The 25917-nt window shown below is 46.2% G+C and overlaps 1 protein-coding gene across 5 annotated transcripts in view; it reads left to right on the top strand.

The window, feature by feature from the left end:
• SLC24A3 (solute carrier family 24 member 3) overlaps nucleotides 1-25917 on the top strand; it is a 185201-nt gene that overhangs the window by 85460 nt on the left and 73824 nt on the right. The window lies entirely within an intron of this gene.

The following is a 25917-nucleotide window of genomic DNA, read 5'->3' as shown; positions in this document are numbered from 1 at the left end:
GCAGCCCCGAGTGCACCGCTAGGATGAGGTGAAGCTTAGGAAACCGTAATAAATACCTAACGGTGTGGGTTTGTTCAGGCTGGAAGAAGAAAGGGACAAAGAAGGGGGGGAGAGCAAGGAGTGTGTGGGTAGGGACCACAGCAAAAGTTTGCATGTATAAAAAGGTTCAGATGCCCATCATTTATTCTCTGTGCAGGCAGGGCAAGAAAAAGCCAATTTAGTTTGCAGTGGGGAGGACTGACGTTGAATGTTAGATAAAGTGTAATGAGTGGTCCATCTGTACTTGCTGCCTCCCTCAGCCCAGTGTCAGTACAAAGCATTGCCCTTCCTTCATGTTTCCAGGAGTTAACAGAATCATAGTATCATAGAATCGTTTAGGTTGGAAAAGACCTTTAAGATCATCAAGTCCAACCGTGAACCATGCCCACTAAACCATGTCCTGAAGTGCCTTGTCTACACACTTTTTTAATACCTCCAGGGATGGTGACACCACCATTTCCCTGTGCAGCCTGTTCCAATGCCTGACAACCCTTTCAGTAAAGAAATTTTTCCTAATATCCAATCTAAACCTCCCCTGCCGCAACTTGAGGCCATTTCCTCTCGTCCTGTCATGTTGGTGCCTGTTTGTAAGCTAAACCTTGTACAAGCCTAGGAGAGGAATTAACCGTATCCTGTGCATCCTCTAAAGCCTTGGTTTAGAAACACCTTTCATTACGTGCTTAGTCCTTAAGCCTATGAATAGTCCCAGGGTATTTATGTCCTTGAAGGCAATTACACGTGTGCCCCAGCACAATGCTGAATAGGGTTTAAATGTGTGTTGGTGCACATATAGCTTGTTACAAGCTCAGATAATTACATGGGTTTTGGTTCAGAGAACTTTGCAGCTCAAAAGACCTATTTAGTGGTGCTCATAAGTGATGTACGTTCACTGCGCCATTATTTCTTTCAGCTTCTCCCCTTTCCCTCCTGAATTTCCTAGTGTTTGAGCACAAAAAATCAGCAGAGGAAAACCCCAGCCTGTGCTGTATGCTGCATCAGCCATCTCAATCCAAACACTTGGAACAAGGGGCTTTACAAGCTGAGTTGCTCTTGCCGTGTCAGCTTGGTACTTGTGCAGAGTTTTCTTTCCCTCCTTCTCTCGCTGACTGTAAATCATGGTCTGCGTTGTCCTTCACTGCAAAGATGTGCAGCCTCTTGGCAGATATGGGGCTTGCAGGACAGGTGAGTTGACGGAGCAACCTTTCAAATCCCTAACTCTGATTTCACAATCTCGCTTAGGGTTTCGTTGCTGGAGTCATACGTTTTAGTGAAAGAGTAATTACATGGGAAGGGGGGCACACATCTATTGGGCCAGGATTCTTCTGCCCAGCCTCCTTAAGTCTGTGCCAAGGGACTCACTTATACCAGCTGAGATTCTGCCCTGTAGCTCTATCTTGTTTGGAAGGAACTAGGTGCCTGGAGGGAATAATACCAAAAATAAAATATTTCTATGAATAAGAGTATGCCTTTGCTGTCACCAGTCCTGAAAAGCTTTTCCTTGGATGCTTCAAAAATACGTAGAAGGGAAAAGGATAAAACATTTTAAATAATGTCTCTCAAATGACAGCCATAGCTGCCAGAACATAAAGCTTCTTAGTAATGTTGTTATGATGTTGTTTTGGAATGATATTAAAGGTGTGAGCTGCAAAGGATGTAAAAATTAAAGAAAGGGGGAAACGGTGTTGAGGGAATGATTTATTTAGTTATGAACAAGAAAGTAGTTTTTCTCTGTTTCTTTTTCAAACTTAGAAGCAAGCAGGAAAACTTGTTTGGCTTCCCCCAGTTTGCTAGGATGGACTTTAGAAGGCTGAAGACTGTTCTTCTGACATAATATCAATCTTTGGCAAAATACTTCCATTGGTATTTTTCAGGGAGGTTGTGGAGTCTTCATCGTTGGAGAGATCCAAAACCTGACTGGACCCAGCCCTGGGCAGCCTGCTCTGGGTGACCCTACTCGGGCAGGGGTTGGACCAGACCATCTCCCGAGGTCTCTGCAAACCTCAACCACTGTGTGGTTTTTGTGGTCTTACTGAGCTGTGTGCAGGCACCGAATGTTGTTTCTGAGCTACAGCTGAGTTTTCCACGTGTTTCTGCCATTTCTGCTGGGAGATCAATAGCAATCCTATAATGCAGTTGTTGCCCACGTCCTTCACAGTCTTGATATAGTAATACCTTTTCAGGACAGTGGCTTCAGAGTAGCAGCTGGTGCCAAACTATTCTTCCGCTTATGATTTCTTCTTTTGCTACAGTGGGGCAATCATGAATGTTCCTGAATTCCACAGATTTCCACAAATTTACGGCCAGACTGGCCCCAGGGGATGTAATCCTACATCATTTTGGTCAAAGCTTCCTGACTTTTGTCCAAAGGGCTTAGTGACAGATATAGGCACAGGTACACTTGCAAGGTGACAGCTGTTGGTCAAGTTACCTCAAGAACCCCTTTGGGAAGAACAAAATCCACTGAAATCAAACCACACAATTTCTGTGTCCAGTTTTCTCTTGACGTGTGAGACAGGTGAAGGGATTACTCCTTTCTTTCTGCTTCTCCCTTCTGCCATCCCAGCAGACAGCAGCAAATGCTTCTTCCATGTCAACATAGAAGGTGGATAAAAGTTGATGTATATAAAAGATGAAAAAAATTTAAACCGTCACAGAGAGGAACAGTTCTTTCACCTCTTCTATATAAAAATTCTGCTGTATTCTGATTAAACCTTTAAGGTCAAGTCATTGCAGTAGGAGACTGCAAGTGGGGGGTAAAAGAAGCTGCCTTCGATAATGAAGGCAGCATCCCAATCAGTGTCATCATCTGCCATGGGACTTGTAGCAGCACTCATGATGCAATCATTACCTGCTGATTTGTCACTGCGCAATTAGCAGGGTGATGGCGCATTTTTGCAGTGGCTTCTGCCACTGAGAAGCTGGGACTCTGAGTAGTCTTTGCCATTCTGCAGCCTGGCTTTGCTCCGAACAGAGCATTCAGTAAATTGGAGGAAGGAATGTTGTAGGTATGGTCTGGGTCACAGTTAGTTGAGAGGAGCACCAAAGCACCACCCCATCTCTAGGAAGCAGCACCCAGACCTTAGCAGCTTTGCGTGGACATGCTCCACGAAGCTGGCATCAGCATCATCATTTGTGAACTAATAAGCGTGAGGCATCCAGATGGCAGAAATAATGTGTGCACTGTAGCAAAACCTAATGCTAACTCCTAGTGATAATGCGATGTTCCTTGGGTATCAGTAGCAATGTTCTGTTCTAAAATCGTAATAAAGTGCGCATTTGCTTATTAGTAATGAATGTCAAGCCATTCACCATCATGGAAATATCCTATTTCCATGACTTTGATAAATAGCTGCTGAAGCTCATGAATTTTTAATAGTAGTCCTATATTTAGGGGCTTTCAGTTTCTGCGAGATAAAAGGCTCTTCGGAGATGGAGTTCTGGAAGCGCCTTGTCTTCTGCAACTGCTGGTACCTATTTAAAGCCCGTGTTGTCTTTCTTATGTATGAATATTATGCTGACATTGATTGATGTGATTTTTATGCCAGAGATGAGGCTCTAAGCCTGCCTGTCACCATAAAGCAAAACGTGTAACTGCAGAGGAACCTGCTGTGTTGTTTGCTTCATCTGCATGTGGTGCTTGTTCACTTTTCCCCGGTAATCATAATATAAACCCAGATGCACTGATTCCCTTTTACCATGAGGCTATCCTACTTCAGTCAAATAAATATATGTAGTATTATGTGTGTGTGTGGGGGGGGGGGGTGGTGTATGTACATATGTGTGTATATAGCTAAGTACATCACTGTACATACATATATGCATGTATAGCCTCTGTAAGACTTTTATAGGCACATAAATGAAACCTGTGCCACCCAGGAAAGCGATAGACACACACACAGACAGAGCGAGTACACACAATGTGAACACGCTCAGCACAACATGACTGTCTTCTCTCCTGCCAGCTAGTGGGATTGCAGGGTTTGTGGTGTTCCTCCAGCTCAGTGTAGTTCATCAGGGAATAAATATAGTTAAGCAGTATTAAAACCACAGAAGTCTTTAGGTGTCTTTTTTGCACAGAAACCAGCTAGGACAAAAACGGAAAAGCAAAACTGAGATCCGTAAGTGAAACTCCAGAGGAAAGGGCAGCCCACAGCCCACTGTGACCCAGCTCACATCAGAGGATAGTCCTTGGCCCCCCCATCCTGCCAGGGCTAACAGGTGCTCAAAGCAAAGCTTGTGCCTGGATTTTCCAAGGATCTAGACCCTGGCAGCTCTTGCTTTCTGGCTGAATCCCCTAAACGGCACTGAGCTCTTCCATCAAGGATGCTCCTCTGGACAAAATGAGAGGAAGATGGAAGAATAGCACTATACAGGTAATTAAAAAGGAGACAAAAATCTCTTGAGCTTCATCCTGTGAAATTCAGAAGTTGAGATGTGGGGAACAAAAAGTGTGTACTCTGTCTGGGCTGTGCTGGGGAGCCAGAAACCTCAGTTTCACTGATCTCAGCCCTTGGCATTCAGTTTCAAAGAGGCGTTGTAACAGTCTTTCTGCTGGAGTCAGTATGTAGCAGGGCACTGAAGTCAGAGGTAGTGCTAATTGCTGGAGCACCCCTCAGTTTAGACAGGGCCGTGGTGGTTTCCGTCCGTGGAGGATCTAGCTTGCTGCCTCCACTTCTTTCTGTGGTCATCTCCAGTTTTCAGCTGGCTCAGAGCATGGTTTGCAGTTGCTGGAGACCATCCAAATGTTTTCACGCTATAACCAGCAACAATGAGCAAGCTATAAAGAGCGTTCATGTGGTGACCCCCCAGGTTTGATGGCCTGTCCCTCCCTTAGATCAGAAGGTGCTAGGAGGACTGTGGATGCGATGTCCATGTGGCTGGGCAGAGGCAGTGCTTTGTGTTGCGTGGTCGGGGCCAAAAATGAAGTGCCAGTGCTTGGCCCTGAAAGGAGCCTGGTTTCATCTGCTCACCAGAAGCAAAGTAGAAGTGATGCAAGGGCTCAGTTGGGAGGCTCTGGGCATTTACTTCATCTCCATAAATGGGAGCCCTGACTGTTTTTAGAAAGTAAGTGATTCATCAAGCTTCTTGGGACAGCATGTGTTATCAATATTCGCTGAAATGGTCATTGGCAAGCACATGATTAATGCATATAACACTTAAGAAAAATGGCAAAATCTCAGTGTGAAGTAAGGGAAGAACTAGTGACAGGGTAATTAGCTAGCTGAGAAGCCTCCTAGTTGAGCCTGGACATGATGAACTTCATGGTGCGGTAGCTGAAGAATTGGATTAAATAATCCCCAAACCATTAGCAGATCACACTGAGATCCTGTTGGATGTGCAGGTAACGTGAAGCATTGAGGGCCCTGGGGTGTATTTGGAGGTGCAGACTGGTATTCAAAAATGCAGATAAACTGAAAGAAGGTCTGGAGAACACGTGGTGATGTTCAAAGGGCACAAGTAAGTGCACTGTGCTGTGGAATAACCGGCCAGGCAGAGAGCTGACTGCGGTGCTCTCCCAGAGGGAGCTGGGGTTGTGGCTGATCACACGCCGAGTTCAAGCCAGTGATGTTGTGATGCTTTGGAAGAGGCAACCTATCATCCTGAGAAATCAGGGATACAGCTTAGGAGAGCAGCAAAAACAATTCTCTTTTTACCATAGGTAGGGTTTATATTTTGCATGGACAACGTTTGCTCTGTCTCGAGGTGATGTCAGTCTGCTGTAGCGCTGTTTTCTGTTACTCTGATTTGCAAAGGATCTGTGCTTACTCAACATACCTGTAAAAAACTAGCCCCAGGTGTAAAAGTACAGCAAGAACATGTGGAAGCTACACTGCTTTGTCACCTGAAAATCCCTCCCAATGTGCTTTTTCATTGAAGGCAAAGACCACAAACTTTATGCAACATGTGCAAAAGAGGATTTTCTCTTGGGTGCATACATGAAATGGCTATCTGGATGACAAGAAAATGCTTGTTCGTATGTTAGTGAATGTGTTTGTGGGAATCTGGTCCTCTTCAGATAGGTTTTTGTTGGCTAATTTCAGTGGTGGTTTATTTCAGCAGTATTGCCAATACTGGGCATGGGTTGCAAGATTGATTGCAGCAATCATATTTTTCATTTGAGCGAATGCTACTTGTTTACATCCCCAAGAATTCCCTTTTAATGTACATTCATTAATCTATCAAAGTAAAGGATTACTCTAATTTCCCTCTTATATACGTAACTAATGCATCTATCATTTTAACTTTGCAATCTTGGAATGGAAATTTTGTTTGTCAGTTTTATATGCAAAGAGCAAAATGATGGGTGTCTGAAGTACATAACTCACTCTGATTTGCTAAATGTATTTACTTAAAATATAAGTGCCTAAGTACTTTAAGCACCTTGCAGATGATAGTGTTGGGATGGTGAAAGGATAGCTTTGCTTCTGTTTTGACTGAGAGGGGAAGGGAGCGGATCTTTTGTGTGCCAGGAATGTAAGCTTAAAGGAGAAATCTTAGCAGGCTTTGGGGTCTTATACTTGGAAAACCAAATAATCATTCATCCTGTGTGTATAGCCTGTATGCTGCAAGAAAGTAGGTGAAACAGAAAGAAGCAGCTTTGAAAGGTTGTTGCATAAGGCGGTCTCATAACAAACATTTGCTCTGCAGAAGAATGGGCTTAAATGCTGGCAGAGTAGACCCCAGGCAGGGGCACCAGCACATCCCAACAGGACGGTGCCGCAGGATAGTGCCGCGGGTCATGCCGAGAGCCGCCTTTGCCCATCTCCAGCACGGTGCTGTGGCACTGGGGGCTGCTCACACCAAGCTCCACCTGCAGTGCCTGGCTGCGGGGACCAACCGCCCTGCACCCGGCTGATGGTGGAGGTGGTGGTTGTGCTCGGTGTGCTCCGCAGGGTAGTCGGGATAGTGGCTCTCTGACAAAGACAGGGCTGCCCTGCCTCACAGACCTGGCTCCTCTTTTCTAGGCCGGTCTACTAGTAGAAAAGACAGGCCATGTGGCCTCATTGCCCAGAATTAATCCCCAAATAACGTAAAACACTGATTACATCAAAGTAAGAAAATAGTTAATGGGATGCCTAATGTAAAATAACAAAGAGATTGTAATAGCTTTAAGCGTTTAGAAATTTGAGGGAGCTTAAAGAGTATTAGAGTTGCTACGCAGATGAGCCTGGACAGTTTAAACGTTGAAATTCATTTGCAGGCACCAAATCCCTGCAATGATGGCATATGAGTGGCAGAGCCTGTGGCAGCTGTGTGGCTCAGCTCTGCTCCCAGGGGCTGGGGCGGCAGGGGGAGCCCGGAGCAGAGCCTGTGCCCAGGGCCAAGGCAGTGGGGCTGGCCCCTCTGGAGCTCCCTATGGGTGCAGCATCTCCTGGCACCCTGCTTTGTCCCAGCTCCCCACTGAAATAAAACCGTCTTCCTTGGCCTGGAGAAGCGCTTTGGCTAGGCTTTGCTTGGTGTCCTCCCCTCGCAGGATCTTGCCAGGTGGGTGCTGGCCCTGCACCCCACTTCCAGGTGCAGGCACTCTCTGTCCTCTTGCTTCCAATTGCATTGCCATACATTTTACCTGGCAGTACTTGCTTTGACTGACCTAAGTTGAAGCTGCCTCCTTGGAAGAGGAGAGAGTAAACAAGTGATAAGATGGAAAGAAACATTTCAGAGTTGTCCAGAGGTATTTTTGGCTGTAGGCTGTTGCTAAGCCCGTCACCTACTCGGATGCAAAAGAGGAATGACAAGGCTGAGACTTGAGCGCTCGGGGTTTCCTCTAAAGACATCTGAACCAGTAGCGAGGAAAGAGTCGGGAGCGTTTTCATTTCATCCTTGCTTTCTGCCTTTCCTGCTTAAACAGGAGATGTCAGCTTTTGGTGAAGGGTGCAAGAATAAATAGGCAAAGCCGAAGCCTTCATTCCTGGGAGGTTAAATGTCAAATACGAGGGCTGCTTGTTCGCTGAAGAGCTTAGAGACTAAAGTCTGAACACCTCTGAGTGTTACGCTGCTGCTCTGAAGTGGTGCAGATCACTTGTGCCCATCTTGGGGGGAATTCTCAGGGAGTGAGAAGGTGGGAGGCAGAAGACCTTCTCTAAAAATGCCATCCGTCATCTACAAGGATGGGGCTACAAGACCATATATCTATGATCTTGTACTCAGCAGGCAAGCAAGACAGCTCTTCAGTTAGTCGCTTCTGCTGTTGACTTGAAGCTGATGACTTCTTGGAAGAGAGGTTAGAAAGAAACAAAGCCCAGATGAGGAGCCCTGCAGGGGCAAGGTTCATCACTGATACGACGTGATGCTTTATGCAGGAGACATGGACAATTCTGTCAGGAGCCAAACAGAGCTAGTGAGTGAGGTTTTGGCTGTGTCACACTGTAAAATAAATTGGCTTAAACTGGACATTTTTCCATCATGCAGCCTGTTATTAAACTTCATTGTGCCCACTGGCACAACAAAGTGGAAGCAGCGAGTGTTTTGGAATTGGTCGTGCCTATGCAGACAAGTTGTGCACAAACTGGAATCATGTTATTTAAAGCACTGTGAGCCCCTGTGTGCAACCGTTGAAACTTCTTTAAAAATGCTATTGAGAGTTGATCCTTTGTGAAAGTAACTAAAACTCTAGCATTTTAAAAATCAGTTTGGGACTGCACTGGAATTTGTGATTTTTCAGCTAAACCAGTGAGGGCTTACAGAATTACTTTATACCAGAAGCAAAATCAGGGTTGTTGTCACTAGGAAGGACACATTGTCTTCTGTGCATCTCAAAATGTAAAATTGAAGTTGTCTTAGGTGAAGGAGAAGGGGATGTCTGGGAGGGGCTGGGGCAGATGAAGCATCCTGCCTGGTCTTGTGGGAAGGTCCATCAGTTGCAATTGCATGCTTGAAATGTGGAGCAAGGGGATGATAACTAGGGACTTCTGAAGGCAGGATCAATAGCAAAATGAGGAGTGTTGCTTTTGATGGCAACCTGTCGCTTTGGCTTCCTCTGTGACTGCTGTCTGTGGGAAGAATAGGCTATTGGAGGCTAGTTCTAACAGAAAGTTATTTTTCCTGTTTCATGAGACATATCAGAGCAGGCATTGTGAGCTGCTGCCCTCCCCTTGATACGGGCTCCTCTATCAGCCATCAGTCCCGTCTGTCCCTTGACCTGGTGTTGGGGTGCGGAGCAGACCTCTGCTGAGTGGAAACAGTGGTCTGGGTCTTTCTGTAGGGATCCTGCTCCACAAGTTTCCAAGGCCGTGGGAGAGCCAGAAGGCTGGAGGCAGCGAGTGGTTGGTTTTGGGCTAAGAAGGGTTGAACAGAGGTGCGTGTCTTGCCTCTCGCTGCCAGGGCTTGGGCAAGTCCCCTGAAAGGGCCCATGGGCAGATTTCAGAGGTGATCTCTTGTGACATACTGCCCATTTTCTGTGCATCCGAGTCCCAGGTGTCAGCTAGCGCTGGGCATTTGAAAGTCACCAGGAGCAGGTTTTGTTAGCAAATCAGGTAGGCTTGTGCTCGTCCCGCAGGAGGGGAAAGCCGCAGCCACCCATGGTGGTAGCATTACGTTCTCTGCTCGTTTGGCAAAAAGTTGGCTCCATCTGTCTCGTGTTTCAGCTGTGCGCCCCAGCTTCTGCTTGTGTATCCAGCAACTTGCGTGCAGATCGGTGCTTGAGCAGAACGGGCTTCGTGGCACTGGGCACAGTGGTGGGTATGCTGGTGCTGGCTAAAGTGTATCCCATTTGTCCTGCAAGCACCATCATGTGGCTGATACTTCGCAGGCAGATCGATTTTTCAAGGTAAGTAAATAAAGGGAGGGGAAAGTCCTGGTGTCTAATGACATAGATTCATCTGCAGGTAGCCTGAGCTTGATACGGCCACTATGTGATCAGCATCCTGCAACTGGCAAAGGTGATGTCTGGGCTGGAAGGAGTATCTGCAGCAGAAAACATTTCTGGACCACATGTTTAAGCTACAACTTTGACATGTTTTGGGCAAAGTCCCAAAAGCTTGTTTCTTTGCAGGAGGTTTTTTGGTTTGCACTAATTCAGGTTCCCAGCCACCCCTATAATGGGGATATGGCTGATGCATACTGGGAGGAATTTGCTCCCCTCCTTTTAAACTCATGACATCCCTGCATCCAGTGCTTGAGATCTTGTGAGATGAAAAGGTCTCTCCATTTTCTCCCCAAGATAAGAAGAGATGTGACAGCAGCATCTGTTCCTTTCCAGGTGGCTTTATAAAAGTGCTTCTTGCAAAAAATTGCCTTCTTTTGTTAGCCTACCTATCAATATGAACATGATGTAAATATATGTTCCCCCAAATAAAGCTAACGAAAGAGGGACTCTGTTCTGTTCCCAGTCAAAAGTAGTCCAGGAAGTCCAGAATAGCTGTAATTGAGCCAGTAAGTTATTAGGAATTTCTGACAGTTCAAGTGAGGGCAGGAGCTAGGCAGAGGTTTGTTCTTTTCTTGCTGTGGTTTTCCTAAGAACCTTCCTCATGCCAGTTATTTCTGACTAGAATGTGTGGCCGATAATGGATACCTTTGCACAAGTATTGCATTTGTCAAGGGAGACATCTTGATCCAAGGCCAGCTGGTGCTTAGGTCTGCAAAAATTATAACTGTGGGCAATTCTGCTAATGCCTCCATGCCTTTCCTTCTAGAAGCAGTAATTGGTGCTAGTGGTGGGGGGCGGGACAGGGGACACAAAGCAAAACAAAAACTATAGCATGTTCAAATGAAACACAGAAATACAAAAGCTAAGAGATCCTGGAAAACAGTTGCCAGAATCTTGCTGCAACAGAAATAAGCCTTCTACTGAACAAAAGAAAATATAACCTTCTCTTTAAAGGTCACTTGCTGTTGTAATTTGACTTAAACTCTCTCTGAACCATATGCTGTTGCATATTATTTATTATTTCTGATTTCTTCCCCATTAGTGTTTAGATATATTTGCTCATTGTCATCAGATCTCAGATGTGCCTCAGACCTTGCAAGCTATTCATTTGCATTGAGGCCAAGGCAGAACCCTTTTGACTTCACAAGGGCTCTGCTTATATGTAGAGGCTTGTTGCTCCGAGGCTTTACTTTCTGCATCTGGGGAAAGCATCTGTTTCAGGGAAACCTCTTCTGGATCTGACTCTTGTTTTGTGTGTTTACGCTTGGCATAATGGAACAGCCACATGATGGAGCAGGATTCGAGCCTGGAGGCACACTGCAATACAACACACAACCAAGACAGTCTAAAGAAAAGGGGGGATGGCAGAATATGGGGTGCCGGGGTTGAGCAGTTCAAATGTGCCTCATTTCAAAGGAAATGCATCTTGCAATTTCTGTACAACTCTGAACATCTTAAATGTTGAACATGTGAAAATCAGATGTGCGTGGAGTTATAAGCAGCTGAGCTGTTAGATACACTAACAAAGCCACGCATGTTTTATATGTGTGTGTGTTTTACACACATATAAAACATTACTACAGTTTAAAATCACAAGCCTGGCCAGAGCTTCCCTTCCTAGAATTGGTGCTACAAGGCAGAGATGGGGCTTCCTGGGAGATTTAATGAAGGGTGTTTGCATAGCTGGGTAGATGGGGAAGCTTGCTATGCCTGGTGTTTTCAATCAGTGATTTCTCATGAGTGCTTCCTCCAGAATAGGAAGGAGCGATGTTTGTTCTCACTTCCCATGCAAATCAGCTGCCAGTTCTGAATTCCCCATGGTGCACATGGTTCATCATCTCATATTCCCATTCCTCTGTCTTCTCCCTCCTTTCTTCCCTCCAGCCCATACATAACTTATCATACTTGAAAAAAATGCAGACCTCTCCCATTTTTTTCATACCATGTCTGTTTTGTCTGGCTCATTTCACCAAAAGGCACCTGTAAACAGGTGCTTGGCAAGGCTCAGCAGCTTCAGTTGTGATGCTGCCATCGCTTTGCCTCTTGCTGCAATCTCTGACAGAGGAGCTGATAACAGTTATCTGTAATTGAAACGTGCATTTTGGCTGGGCTGTTAGACTGTCCCATTAGTAAGGGAAGCTAAAGATCAGCGAGGGAAAAAACCCATCTGGCAGGGTGTAAGACGATAACCCTAACTTCATTTAACCTGCCAGTGCTGCCACCCAAAGCCCTCGAGCCCACAGGCATCTCATGTGGCTTTGCGTGGCCACTTCCACACAGCCAGGCTTTGCATCTCCTCCGGTGGATGAACTGCTGCCTCCAAAGGATCCGCTCTTGGAGGAGCAGAAACAGACCCCCGTCGGCAGGGGTTTGGGAGGCTGGTCAGGCAGAGTTGTCTTGTGTTCCTGTTGATTAAAGTACATAAATCCTTAAATGAATGCTTAATTATGTGGGTATTAGGGAGAGCAATTTTAGACTGATTTGGTCGCTGGAGAGGCATGGGTTGTTATGGAGAGCAGAAAAAAGCAAGGACTGTCAGGGCTGAGGATACTGGCGTCCTTTGGGCCCGCTCGGCTTGCAGAGGGGCTGCGGGGGGGGGGGTCTCTCCAGGGAAGGGGAGGCCAAAGAAAGACACTTGACTTTGATGGCAAAGCTCCTGATCTGTAGTGTGCGTCTGGCCCAGAAGCAAGTCTGTTTTCCATTAGGAAGCTGCGTATTTTAAGCCAGTGAAGTGATCAAAGGCTTGCAGTTGGTGTCATGGTAAATACTGGGGTCATTCTCTCGTCTCTGGTTTTGGACCTTTGATACGAAGCTTTGTGACAATAGGCACAAGAGGAATAGCACTCGCTGCTGGATCCTGTTCAAGGCCAGTTTAGGTGCAGAGGAGAGGTGACCTTCAGCCTGTCTGAGTAGGCAGGGACGCGTTACTTCCTTGCAGTGCTGTGGCAGGCTGGCATGGCGGATGGAAACCTCTGGTCACGCTCAGCTCTTGCTTGGCTCCATCCCCGCTCTGGTGCTGCATGGGGTGCTGGGCCAGCCAGGCTCCCCAGGCACACAGGAGTGCGTGGAGAAAAAGTCATTGGCTCAGTGGAAGTCACACAGCCGCTATATTTTTGTTTCAGAAAACAGCCCAACACGCTGCCCGTTCTGTGCGTGTCATACGTGCTAACTTAGAGAGGAAGAGCAGGGAGCTGCGGGGTGCCCCAGAGCAGCCACGTGTGGTTTCGGGGTCTCTCGGACACGCACGGCTATCTCAGCTCCGCATTGCTGCTCCTCTCCCTGTGGCCCTGACCACACGCTCCTACAGCTGCCACCGGAGCTGTTCGCCTGCCCAGCAGCAGTTTCCAAAAGGGGGCATGGTGGGGCCCCACACCGCACCTCTGTGAACCACCTCCAAAGGGACACACAACATCTCACAGCCTGGGGGCATTTCTGACCTACCAGCAAGATTCTGCAGTGTCCTCTGCTGCTTCACCCCCAAGTGCCGACACCAGTAGGCCCCCCCACTGCCCCGTCTCCCGGCCAGGCGGTTCAGCATCCTTTGGCGGCGCTGCTGTCTGGCCTCAGTGGCACACTGCAGCCAGGATGGATGTCTTCTAGTAAGCTTTTGACACAGCTGTATCTAGTCATAATATCTGAAAAAAGCCCCCAAACTGAATAAATGGCCCCGCGTGACTAAGAGGGTGAAGTTACGATGGGATTTATATCCTGGCAGGATCCCACAGTGCTCTCTTCCTGCCATATTTAGCTAAAGGACTTTTTCTGATAAGAGAACATAGCAAATCAACCAAAATAGTTTCAGAGGAGAAGTTCATAGGATGAGTGATTTGTGAAGGGATGTTTCTGTGTGATTGACGTCTGGTTTGAATTCCTCAGGTGGGACTCAGGGTCTTTCTGAAGCACTGCTACCAGTGTAACATGTCCCCTCATCTGCAAGGGAGACATCTTCCCAGAGAGCTCCCAGAAAGTTAAGGTGAAAATGTTTGCTGATTGTACGCAGACTAAAGCCCTCTGCTCTTGTATTCACATCTTTGTCTAAGGCTGCTCTGCTTCATGTTATATCTGCCTCTGCAGCTCTTCTTTTGTTCCCTAAAGCCTGGTTTCCAAAGGCTGCTGGTAATAAAGGGGGCATAGGGATGGGCACACAGCGCCAGTGTCAAGGACTGGCCTCTGAGACAGGACCGCTGCTAAGACCCCAGGGCCATCGGCTGCGGCCAGCGTCGGGGGAGCTCCCTCCCACTCCCACAGTCTTCACCACAGGAATCCCCTCATCCAGCCAAGCTGTCGCGTGAGAGGGTGAAGTAATTTGGCAGAAAACAACCCCCCTTGCATTCCCGCTTATCCTCAGATATCAGAGGGCCTGGGGGCAACTAGGTTTAGATTCTGAGTGACATCCAATTTGGCACTGTTAGTGCCAAACTGATCAGTGTCACTATTTCGGCAATATTTGGAACTGCGGGGTTGAAGGCACAGTGTTGGCATTCAGCTGTTGATAATCTACTGTGAAACGCCATTGTCCAGCTGGTTTCTTCACTGGCCACACGGGTGAATTATAAGGTGAATGAGTCCTTTTAATGATACCTCTTTTTTCCAATTCTGTTACCACCCCGTCAATCCCTGTGAGTGCTGCTGCAGGCAACGGATATTGCTGAACGTTGGTGACTTTGGAGGAAGGTAAAGGTATAGACGTTTCTAACCGACTTAATCTCATTGTGCCCAATTTTTCTCCATTTCCTGCAAAACTCTACACAGTCGCATCTGGGAGTTTCCACATTCACCCAAGCAGTATGTCACAATCCCAAGAGATTAGTATGTGCAGCACCAACTAATGCTTCTGCCCTGGTTAATCTACACTCCCCTGGTAACCAGAGGGCAATTTTTGTGGTAGGGCACTTCTTTACCATATCATCAATCCCTGTGAATTTGACTCTGCGTCGTCCAGGTCTTACACCCAGGGTTTGTGCCGTTTCGTTAGTGATTACTGACATTTGTGCCCTGGAATCAATAAGAAATTCTGTTAATATTTTCCAGGATCCAGCAGGAATGGCAATGATAGGTTCAGAATGGTTGTCAGAGAGCCACTGAATTGCTAATACCTGCCGGGTAGGGTGGCTCACTGCCCTCTCCAGGGATGGAATTTTTTTTGCTGGGGTTCTGTCAAATCAATCAGGTTTTGTTCTGATGCGGAAGGCACACCTTTTTTTATGGGTCGGGGGTTCTCTAGGTAAACATTTTTCCCTGACTGAGTTATTCTTTCTAGATAAAGACTGGACTAATGCACGGAGATCCTCTGTAGAGACACAGCATAAAAATTGTCAAGGCAAACCCAGATCTAGGGCTTTATGCCACAACTCACTCCATTCTGAATTAGATCTGAACCTCCCATCAGATTGAGGGTCTGGGGTATGGACTTGGTGAACTCACCGGGCTTGATCGGTGGGTTTTCCACTGGATGAACTGACCCAACCCATTCGGCGTCCATACCTATCTATTTCTTGTCCAAATTCACTCCAGGTGGGTATGTGTGTGCGCTGACTTCGGCTACGATTGCGATTAGTGTCTTCAAGGGCAACTCTTGTACGATCTTCAGTATTTGCTACAAATGTCTTGAGACAGTCAGGAAGGCTGCAAATGAGGGGGGTTAATTGTGCTGGGTCGATAGGAGCCAACATTGGGGATTTCCTTAACTCATCTCTCTCATATATTGCTTGTATACAGGCTGCTTTCTGTACTGCTGCAGCTGTATCAGAGTAGCCTGTGGCTCTAATCTCCAGTGGTTCCCCTCTCTCTTGACGATCAATACCACCTGCCCAATATGCTGCTTGTGCAGTTAAGGAATAATTAAGACCTCCTGGCTTGGTGGTTAAAAATAGTCCTGGCCCCCAATAGCCTCCTGCTTCTTCCTCATCTAACATAATACGGTCTCCCCCTTCAAGAGACAGTTGCCACACGTGCTCAACCACAGACTCTCCTGGCCGCCTTGAATATTTCTCTTGTATTTTCATCAACTCGGATCTCGGATGGTGACCCAGGGATGGTACGCACAGTAGCGTGTACCTCATCATTGTCACTGTCGGACCAAATTTCTGCAGTCCGAGTTTCAAAATTTGGGTTACACATTAATCTACAAATCTGTTTGACTGGAACAGAAGGTTGCATATTATCTAGTAAGTGACTCACCCTTTCCAAAAGTTGCTTAAAATTACTATTTTCACACACGGGTTTATTGTTTTCACTCACAAGTTTATCAGTTCGGGTTCCTAGTTTTTCTCCTGTCTCCCTCTCAAAGGCCAATGATGACTTTAACACCTCATTTTCGGATTTCAGAGTTGCATATTCTATGGCAGAAATCTGACTGGGAGCAGGGGCTTCTTTAGCTTCTTGTTGAGCACAAGATAAACAGGCACCTAAGACAGCACAAATAACACCTTTACCTTTTCCTGCTCTGAGCTTTTGCACAGCCTGACACTGCTCAGTGAGCTCTACCACTTTCTCTTCATCCTTCCAAAATTTTTGGGCCCACTCCTTCCCAGCCAGTAAAGGGGCACAGTCATGTTTTTGCAGCAGTTTATCCATGGCAGTCCTGCCGACTACTTCAATTTTCGGTCACGTGAAAGGGTGAAGTCATTTAGCAGAAAACAACCCCCCTTGCATTCCAGCTTACCCTCAGATATCAGAGGGGCTGGGGGCAACTAGGTTTAGATTCTGAGTGATATCTAATTTGGCACTATTAGTCCGGTCGCGTTTAACTTATTGAGCTCTCATGATTACGGATGCACTAACAGTGCACTGCACTTTCAGCCTAGTCACACTCCATGGTCTCACACGGCCAGACTTGGAGAGTTTGGCAGCACCCAGTGAGAAACTTTTACAGCTAGTTTAATGAATAGTGTGGTTTATTAAAGCAACAGAAATACAGCTTCTTACGGATTGCCAGTGATAAATACACTGCCTGCAAAAACACGTGCAAACACTCAGATTATGAATAATACAGCGCGTGAAATCAGAAAAATGACTCTATGAATAGAGGTTTCTAAGTTTTCCGAGTAAGCACTGAGTATAGTCTGGATCTTACCCAAAGGTGTCCCTATGGGGGGGAAGAGAGGCTCAGCCCGTTGACTGATCCCCAGAGTCAGAGGTCATCTGCGATGGTATCTTCCCTGACTTGTTTTCGATGATGCCCTCCCTAACATTCCCCATTACTTAGGCCATTTTTATACAATTCTTTACCATCAGGGTGGAGCTTGAGTGACTCTAGTCATACATACCTTTATTATGATTGGTATAAAATTCTCTCGCTTCACTTTTAAAGGTATAGATTAACAAAAATTCAGAGCGCAGGCTCAGTGAGGGGGTGGTTGCACCTTGGAAGCGGATAGTCTTTGGGATGGAGGTGAGTTCTGGTATTATAATGACATTATAACGAGCAAAGTTTGCACAAAGGACAGCATTTTGTCAAAACACGACAGACAGTTGGCCCAGGGGGTCAAATATGCAGTTTATCAGTACCATAGTACCGTGAAGTTCCCATCTCTGCAGTGATTCACAGAGCCTGGCCACGGAGTCTTCACCCCGTTCCACCTTCCGTGCCGGTTTGCAGGCCATGTTGTCTAGGGAACCACTATGGAGTGGATTCTTTGCATACCAGTTGCATTCCACCCTGAAAGCTTCTTCAATGTTATACCTTTCCTTAATGTGTGAACAATGCTGTACCTTCAATATAGGTTTAGTTTCTATGTCACATCCAGTAATTATTCCACACGCGTGAAGCAGTGTCACTTCACCCTGCTTCCCCTTCTCCAGGAAACCTTGGGTGGCCCCATGCTTCTCCCTGCACGCTCTCTCCCTTTAAAAGGTGATCTGGCACCCACCCAGGTGTACTGAAGGGAAGATTTTGGCTGTCAGTCAGAGCTGGTCTGCAGTGGGCTCGCTGACGTTGACTTGTAGCAAGTCTCCCTGTCGTGACAGTAATGCTCTGGGTGCATTGTTGATGACTGCTGAACACCCAGCCTGGAAAAATGTAAAAACGTTTTTGTTCACTGTGTTTGCTGTCGGCATCCTTTGTGCTGGGTGTAAGCCTGCTACTCCTCTGTGTGAGCAAATCAACATGCAGTAATCCAAGGAACTGGAAGCGTGCATAAGCTCATCACTGCCTGAACATCCACCATAAATGATTAATTTTTGGTAATTAGAAATTCATTATTGCAGAGGTACAGAAAATGCTATCTGAACATCCATTGCTTGGTAAGAGCCGACCCTTGTAAAGCCGTCTCAAGGTATGAGATGGTGCCATCGGCTGGGGGAGGGGAGCGCTGCATGATTTATAACGGTGTGCTGTACCCCTATGCTGTTTCAGCTGCTTGTTTTCAGCAGTTAAATGGTGACACGAGTAAAACCTTAGCAAAACAATTTATTATTGATATATCAGCATAGTTTGGCTGTCTTGAATTTTAGATCGTGCCAGTGTAATGCAAACACCATTTTTACTTGGTAGAAAGTAAAACATTTTTACATATATATATATATATATATATAAAAAATACTCCACCTTCCTCTTGGAGAGAATTTGACTGATCCTTATTGCTTTTAAAGACAGCTAAAGATTTTCACAGTCCCTTGCTCTCCCATACCACATGATCTAAAGCCGTTCCCATGGGTTTGGCTGCAGGGACTGGCGTGCAGTGGAGCATGGGGCTGGCCACGACAGAGCCAGTCTCCAGGCGGTCATAGCTGTGAAGCTGAACATATCCAGGAGTTCCTGAGCCCCCTCGCCTCCTCACATCTGCAAGCTCACCCCGGCGGGTCACTGGTCTGTGTGAGGGACAGGCTTCAGGGATGTAGCAGTTACTCTCCTGTATATTTGGTAGGGCCTACGGTGCTGTCAGAGTTGATACTGTTCAGGGGATGCTGTTGGAGGACAGGGAATTGGGCTAGACAGTGTGCAGGCAGGTGGTGAATGTAATTTTATTGCTAACCCTGAAGCAGTCAAAAATCTTGAGCCTGAGTTTAAAATCATGAATTTGAAGATGGCAGGGGAGGGGAGGGGAAGGGAGAGAAGGTAACTTAATTGTTTTGAAGTTTATTTTTATTTCCCTGTGTAAAAAGCTGTTGGCATTGATTCAGAAAATGTTGTCTGAGGTCACGTCACAAGGTCTACTCCACTAACGTCTGTCCCTCATAGATGACAACAGCAGAAGTCAAAGAAACCTATTGAACAAATGTGGGGACACCTCCTGATGCACTTTCCCCAGCTGCAGCTGTTCACTGTATGGGGACTTCCTGAGCTGCAGGAACAATCTTTATGTTACTGGTCTTTGATGGACTTCTTTTCTCCCACTGGCTTGTCAGTTAGCTTTGTGAAGCCATGGAAAAAATCAGATTTGCAGCGCCCTGTGTTGCCAAGCTGAGCTGTCTGCGTGTGCTGTGAGGCTTCGAGGGGCTGCTGTGGCTGTGGACCTGCTTCCTGCTGGCCCCTCTCGTTTATTCACCAGGAGACCTGGTGAGCGGTTGGTCCCTTTTCTCTCTCTCCTTGCCACTCTAGTTCAGAAAGCCCTGCTCTGCTCTGCCTTTTTCAGGTTGAAGAGGTGGTCTCTATTCCAGCATTTCATGCTCAGCAGCTTGTCCATCCTCCCGGCGGATCCCGTTGCTGCTCTCTGAGCCGTTTGCAGCTGCGCTGCATCCCTGCCAAGATGGGAAGGCAAGCACGATAGGCGCTGCCTAAGATACAGCACCACATGCGTCTATGCAGTGGCATAACGATGTTCCCTTGAGTTCTCTGTTCCTGTTGTGGTTGTTGTTAATAATGTGTTTGCTTTCCTGTTGCGAGCTGGCACGCTCTGAGCACCTCAAGCTGGGCACGGGAGTAAACGATCTGTCATCTGGGCTTAGACAAGAGCTTGTGCCCAGCTGCTTGGCACAGCTACATGTCTGTGTGTTTTTCCAGCTGCAGAAGTATAGTTGACTCTGGGACTTGAAATGACAGCTGAGGTAGCCTTGATATTGTGAATACCAGTGATGCCTAATTGTTGGAGTCACGTATCTAAATCCCGGTTTCTAATCCAGCCCACTCATGTAGTTTTTTCAAGTTATGCCTTTCTGTAGCCTTGTCTTCTACCCTGTGATGGGATGTGCAGCTCACTTCTGAAGAGCTCTTGGGAAAGAAGGGAGCCACTGGGCAGAGTAGTTATCCTAGAAAGCTGTATACAAATCCAGGCTGGGCCTCTCCCCACTAGGTATTTGGATGCTTCGGGATTGCAGTGCCTGGCACTAACGTGACTTACCTCTGACCATGAAAGAATTATGGGGGCAGTGGGAGAAAATGAACCGAGTTTTTAAATTTTTGATGGTTTTCTTTGCTGATAATTCATTGCCTAGGCTGAACATCCTAGTTCTTCCTTCTTCTATGAAAGCTATGGCAGATTTCCCAAGGGGTTTCTTTTCCCCAGGGTAGGTACACTGGCTATAGCAATATAAAGACTTTTTTTAAAAATAAGAGTAGGTTGCAGCTTTGAGAACTATTGATCCAGTACAGTGTTGGGTTTTGTTTTTTTAAAAGAATCCTTTTGGAAAGGTGGAAACATTAAATAGGAGAGGGAAAGGAGTGGCAGGTTAAAGGGTTTTGAAAGCGTAACGTTCCCTGCTGCCATCCAGAGGAATGGTACAGCAGCATCTTCTCTGCGCATCTGTCCTTGGCACTTGCAAACTGCCTGGAGTAGCTTGACTCTGCAGAACAGAGGCAAATTTGTACTGCACCGGCAAATCCTCTGAACAGAGTGGTAATGCAGATCATTTCGTAAGTCAGCTGAAGCCAAGGCTGAACAGGGTTCCAGTTTTAATGAATCGCACACTGATTGAGAATAAAAGGACAAGAATTTATTCCAACTCATTGTATTATGACTGAAATAACGTTTCCCTGTCAAGCATGGGTACAACATTTTCCTCTAAATCTGGCGAGGGGAGCACATACTGCGACACCCTTGTGAATGCTCTCGTGTGAGCGAGTAGCAGCAGGTCCGCTGCTGCTTTGTACTTGCTGGGGTTGTGCCGTGGGCTGCAGTAGGTGGCATATGTCCCGCTCTTGAAAGGTGTGGGCTCCCCGTTCGGTATAACAGCCACTACCTGTCTAAATATCTGAAGTCTTGCTGTCAGGTCCTTGGCTAACGCTAAGGAGTGCAACTTTTTACACCTACTGCTGATCTGTTCCTTTATTATTTAGCCTCCGTTACACAGCTAATCCATACCTTGCTAATAGTCATCTAGTTCCAGTTACTTCCAAATTCTAATAATCCTAATATTTACTAGTAATTTTACAATTTGCCAATACAAGATTGAACTGCATCCTAAAAGAAGCATTGTGTTGAGTTGCACACTCTTGCGCTTTGTTTGCTGAGAACGTACCTCATTAACTGAAAACTAAAACTGTGTTGCGTGCATCTGAAGGCTGGAATTCACGTCTGCGGTAGAAATGCTGTCAGTGTTGGATGCTGCAGTGCTGCTGCAAGGGTATGGGCCTGGTCTTGGCAATGAGCATTGTACTTAATGCCCATGCAGAAAATGTCTGTGGAGGTGCTGAGTTCATGTGAAGATCCTGCCCATCTGCAGTTTGCAGGCCCAATACCTACAAAGTCTGCAGGATGAGAGTGTGTCAATTAGGCAGAAATGTTTAACTCTTTGAATTTAGGTTCATTGACAGAGTGGTTGGTTTTTTTCCTGGTGCAATCAAAATAAGCCTGGCAAAATCTGCCCCTATTTTCTGTACAAAAGCTGAGGACTCTTTTAAGCAAAATAACACACTGTATGAGCTTTTATACTCGCTAAATAGGGCAGCTGTTGTTGGAGTGGTGTTCCAGCAACACCCTTTATTTCTTCTTAGAAAGGAGCTCCTGTGTTTTGCAAAGCTCTCCTCTTATCTGTACTCATCTGCACCTGATGCATCTAATAAAAATACAGCAGATTTCAAATTTGCATACATTATTTTATAATTAATTTTATAATACATTGAACTGTAAGCCACTAAAAGCGTTTGTGTGCAGACGATGTCATAGAGAATGCAGTGATGGACACCTTAGATTTTCTCAGATAAGAAGGTGCGTTTCATTACAGCACGGGGGTGGGAACCTGAAGCTGAGGAAGGATTAGATGTTTCTGCTGTGCAGAGAAAGGATGGCTAGGATTCCCCCACCTTTGCCAGTAGCAACAAGCTTACTCTATTTTTATACTGTGTTTTTTCTGTATGCTTTTACCTTAGGTGTGCTTCAGTCTCCTTGAACCTCCTAGAGACTCTTGATAAAGGGATTGCATTTTCATCGTTTCTGTCTGTTACGAATTGTCATGGTAATATCTCCTAGGCAGCTGCAGGAGGGAGAGGGAACCATATGCGTGTGTGCGTGTTAGCAAACCATTTTGCCCATTGCTAAAAACATACCTCCCCATGTTTCCTTTGCAATGTCTTATGGTCTGGTGAATGGTCAGGAACATGTCTTAAACTAAACTGTGATGAAAACCTTTGATTTTCACATAATGATATTTTGCTGAGGAAAGAGGAATCCTTTCCAGCTATGTTAACTTCATCGTCTTGCATCTTCCATAGCGTTTTGTGTTGTTTCTGTTTTTTTGTTTGTTTGTTTGTTTGTTTAAACTCCTGTCTTTGTGCTGGTGCCCGTCTGACTAGTTTCTTTGGGTTGCACACCTAAACGTGCTTTTGGCAGCTTTGTGCGTATCTGACACAGTACATGTGTTGGGGGGAGTGGGAGGGTGAAGGGCATCCTGGCAGTACTAGCTCTGCTTCGGAAGAAAATAGGTACAATCCCTGGCAGGTGAATCCCGATTTATTATAAAAAGTCACAGGTATTGCTAGTTCTCATAAAAGGCCAAAACCTTCTGCCCCCTGTGCAGTTCAGGCTGGCCCCCACGCTGGGCATTTCTCTTGGGAGGTGCCGGCAGCCCCTGCTCCCCTTGCCCTCTCCAGACTTCCCACCTACCCGGAGCCCCTCTGGACCGGGGCTTCCCCAGTCCGGTCGGAGGTTAGGCATGGCCAGGTCCTGGTCCTCTGAGACCACGCACACCAGATGAACGATGTAAACCGCGAGCCGATGGTGGGTGACCACGCCAGACTTCTCGGCAAGCTGTGGTGCACAGCCCTCTCTCTCATCTGGTGCAATCTGTGTCTGCGACGTTGTCTGTCCCACGCTCAACGGTACTGCTGGTGCTACTTCATCGTAAGGTGAATTTTAAAGGTGCCATCTGTACTGCTCCAGTAGCTCCCACTAGTTTGTTAGGACTCATTATAATGTTTACCGATGCACAGGAATACCATTAACAGTGTTAACCTGAATCTTTGGTTAAAAGACTGCGTATGTAAAACAGAAGGTTTTCCTCCTCGGATACAGTGCCTGGGTAGATTCCTTGCTTGCATTAGTAACAAAATTAAGACGTAGCTGCGTTTTGCTCAGTTATTGCTTCACAGGCAGCAAAGCTGTGAGAGTTAGCTGCGTTGTTTTTCCATTTAATCATCTATGGAATTGCTAATTAAATTCCAATTGCTGGAGCTTTATTAATGATAATGATGTGAAAGCAGGAAAAACAGAGCTTGATTTTTTTTTTTCAGCACACAACTCAAGGCTGAATGTGCAGTACTGACCATTAGAAGAAAGCCATTACTTTAGTTGTTATTGATCAATTCAAATCTGGAATTACTGAGAAGCACTTGGAATGCCAGAACATCATCTTCACACTGGCTTTTTAGTTTATAACCAAAAGCCATTCTTGCAGCCTAATTGGCAGACTGTCTTCAAGTGCTTTATAATCCAATTAACATCCAGAACAGTAATAAAGTATTTGAGTAAATGGATGTAATTTGTCTTTAAATGACTTGCAACACCGTATTTGCAACAAAGGTTATCCGACTGTATTGCATGCTGTTTTCAACTGTTATACTGATTACTTGACTTTGAAAAGAGAGCTGCTCATCTAACAAAAATATATTGCTCTTAATGAAGGCACATTGAACAAACTAAATTGCTGAGCTGTTTTCTGGGTTGGCATAGTAGGCCATCATCCGTCCCAGATGCTTGTTAGTGTGTCATTTCTAAGACTTTATGACTCTGATGGTCTTAAACTGGGTGATAAAGCCAAGGTGAAGTGCAAACCTCCTCTAGGTGTAAGCTTGTTACTTCGGAGCTGGTGCTTTTCTCTGCTGTAAGGAGGAAGGGAGCAAAAGCGTGAATGCTTGAGCAACCAGGAGGTCACGGCTCTGCTTCCATCACCTCTCACTGCAGATTTCAAAATGTCCCTTTCTTCTCTCCTGATTGTTTAGAAAACTGCCCAAATCAGGAAGCTGACATAATGGCCACCTAGCCCAGCATCCTGCTTCTGGAAGTGGCTGGTAGGGGATGCTTAGGGAGAAGTGTAAGCGACAGAGCACATAAAGATCAGTCCTTCTGCCCATGCATACCCTTGCTGACTGCTCAAGACAGGGTTTACAGCGACTGGAGTTTGCATTTAGGTTACCATACTTAGTGTCACCAAGAGACAATCCATGGAGGATCTCCCTTTGGGCCTTTCCTACTTTGTTGCCTGTCACAGCATCCCTGGGGAATGAAATCCTCCATTTTATAACATGCTGTGTGGTAAAAGTACTTCTGCCTGTTTCCAAAATGTGCCACCTTGTAACTTCAGAAGGTGGAAGGAGTTGGAGGGGGGTTAGCATCTTTAGCACTTCACCTTCCGACTGTGTAGAATGCCTTCTTTTTTTGCATTGTGTGAGCTTGGCTCCAGCAAGGTGTTGTAGACCACCGAGGAGACTGTGGTCATGAGAAGATCGGTGAGGTCAGAAACAGGATCCACTTACCCTGCCAATGGGCAGCTTTACTGAGAGAAACAGCATCTGATTTGGGTTGCTGTTTTTTTCCCTGCTCTATCATATCATTATTTGAGATAATTATGTTTCTGCATGAAGTTTCTTCATGGTTCACTTCTACCAACAGATGCTCTTTCTGAAGCTAGTTAGACCATCGAGTCTGCCCGGGTCCTACAGCCTTACTGCAGAGTAAAGGCATATATCCTTCATTTGGAGCAATCACAGCTTTGCCTTTGAGTTTACTGCAGGTAGAAAGCTGCTGTTGGAAACATGTACAGGCTGTGCCAAGGGAGTCCTCGGACACCATCCTTGCATTTGTGAGCAATAGCTGTTGCCTTGCCATGGTTCTGTGGCTGAAGCCTGGCCATTTTACACAGACTGCTTGATGGCCTTTGGGGAAGGTGGGAACTCTCACCCCTTCTCATGGCACAGGGCATGGCATGGCACCTTCACAGAAAACTTGCTTCCGGGATTTCAGACGTGTGATCTTGTTGAACTGTTGTCTTCAAGAGGAGTCCAGCTTGCCTTTGCACATAGGGTTACATCTCATGGGGCTTTGCAGTAACACGAAGCCTTCCTGATGGAAATCTTTGCAATTCCAAAGAGTTGCACCCTTGCTTTTTTTCCCCAAAATACTTGATATGTCTTTGTCAAAACCTTCTTTGCATCACTAACGTCATACATCATATGTCTTGTTTGTGTTGAGGACGTCTCTGAGGAGGCAGAGTGAAGTCTGGAGGTAGAGGCAGGATTCATTTTGATCTGAAATTTCCAAATCTGCCACTGTCCTGGGTGGCATCCCATTTCAGCCACTGGCTGGCTATCTAACACACAGCAGGTTATCTTCAGAGTGTTTGATGTACAGGAAAGTCCAGTATCTTGATGCTGTTACTAGTTCAGTGGGGGCAGTGAGAGACACCAGGGCAGGGTAGAGAATGAAAACAGCTGAGAGGTGGTTTGCCACAAGGTCTCTACTGTGCCTGCTGTTGGGAAGGGCACTCGAGGGAAGTCGTGGCCCATCTGGAGAGCGTTAGGTCCTGCCAGAGATGAGAACATGTTACCTGCACCCTACTGATGGGGAGGTGGTGACAGGGGCTTGGGGGGAGGCTTTTACCCATCCATTTTCGTGAGAGCGACCCATCACCACCTACTCTGT

This window comes from Accipiter gentilis, chromosome 5 (assembly GCF_929443795.1).
Source record: "Accipiter gentilis chromosome 5, bAccGen1.1, whole genome shotgun sequence".
Classification (NCBI taxonomy): domain Eukaryota; kingdom Metazoa; phylum Chordata; class Aves; order Accipitriformes; family Accipitridae; genus Astur; species Astur gentilis.
The sequence above is the reverse complement of the archived record's forward strand: the minus strand, read 5'-3'. Positions and strand labels throughout refer to the sequence as shown.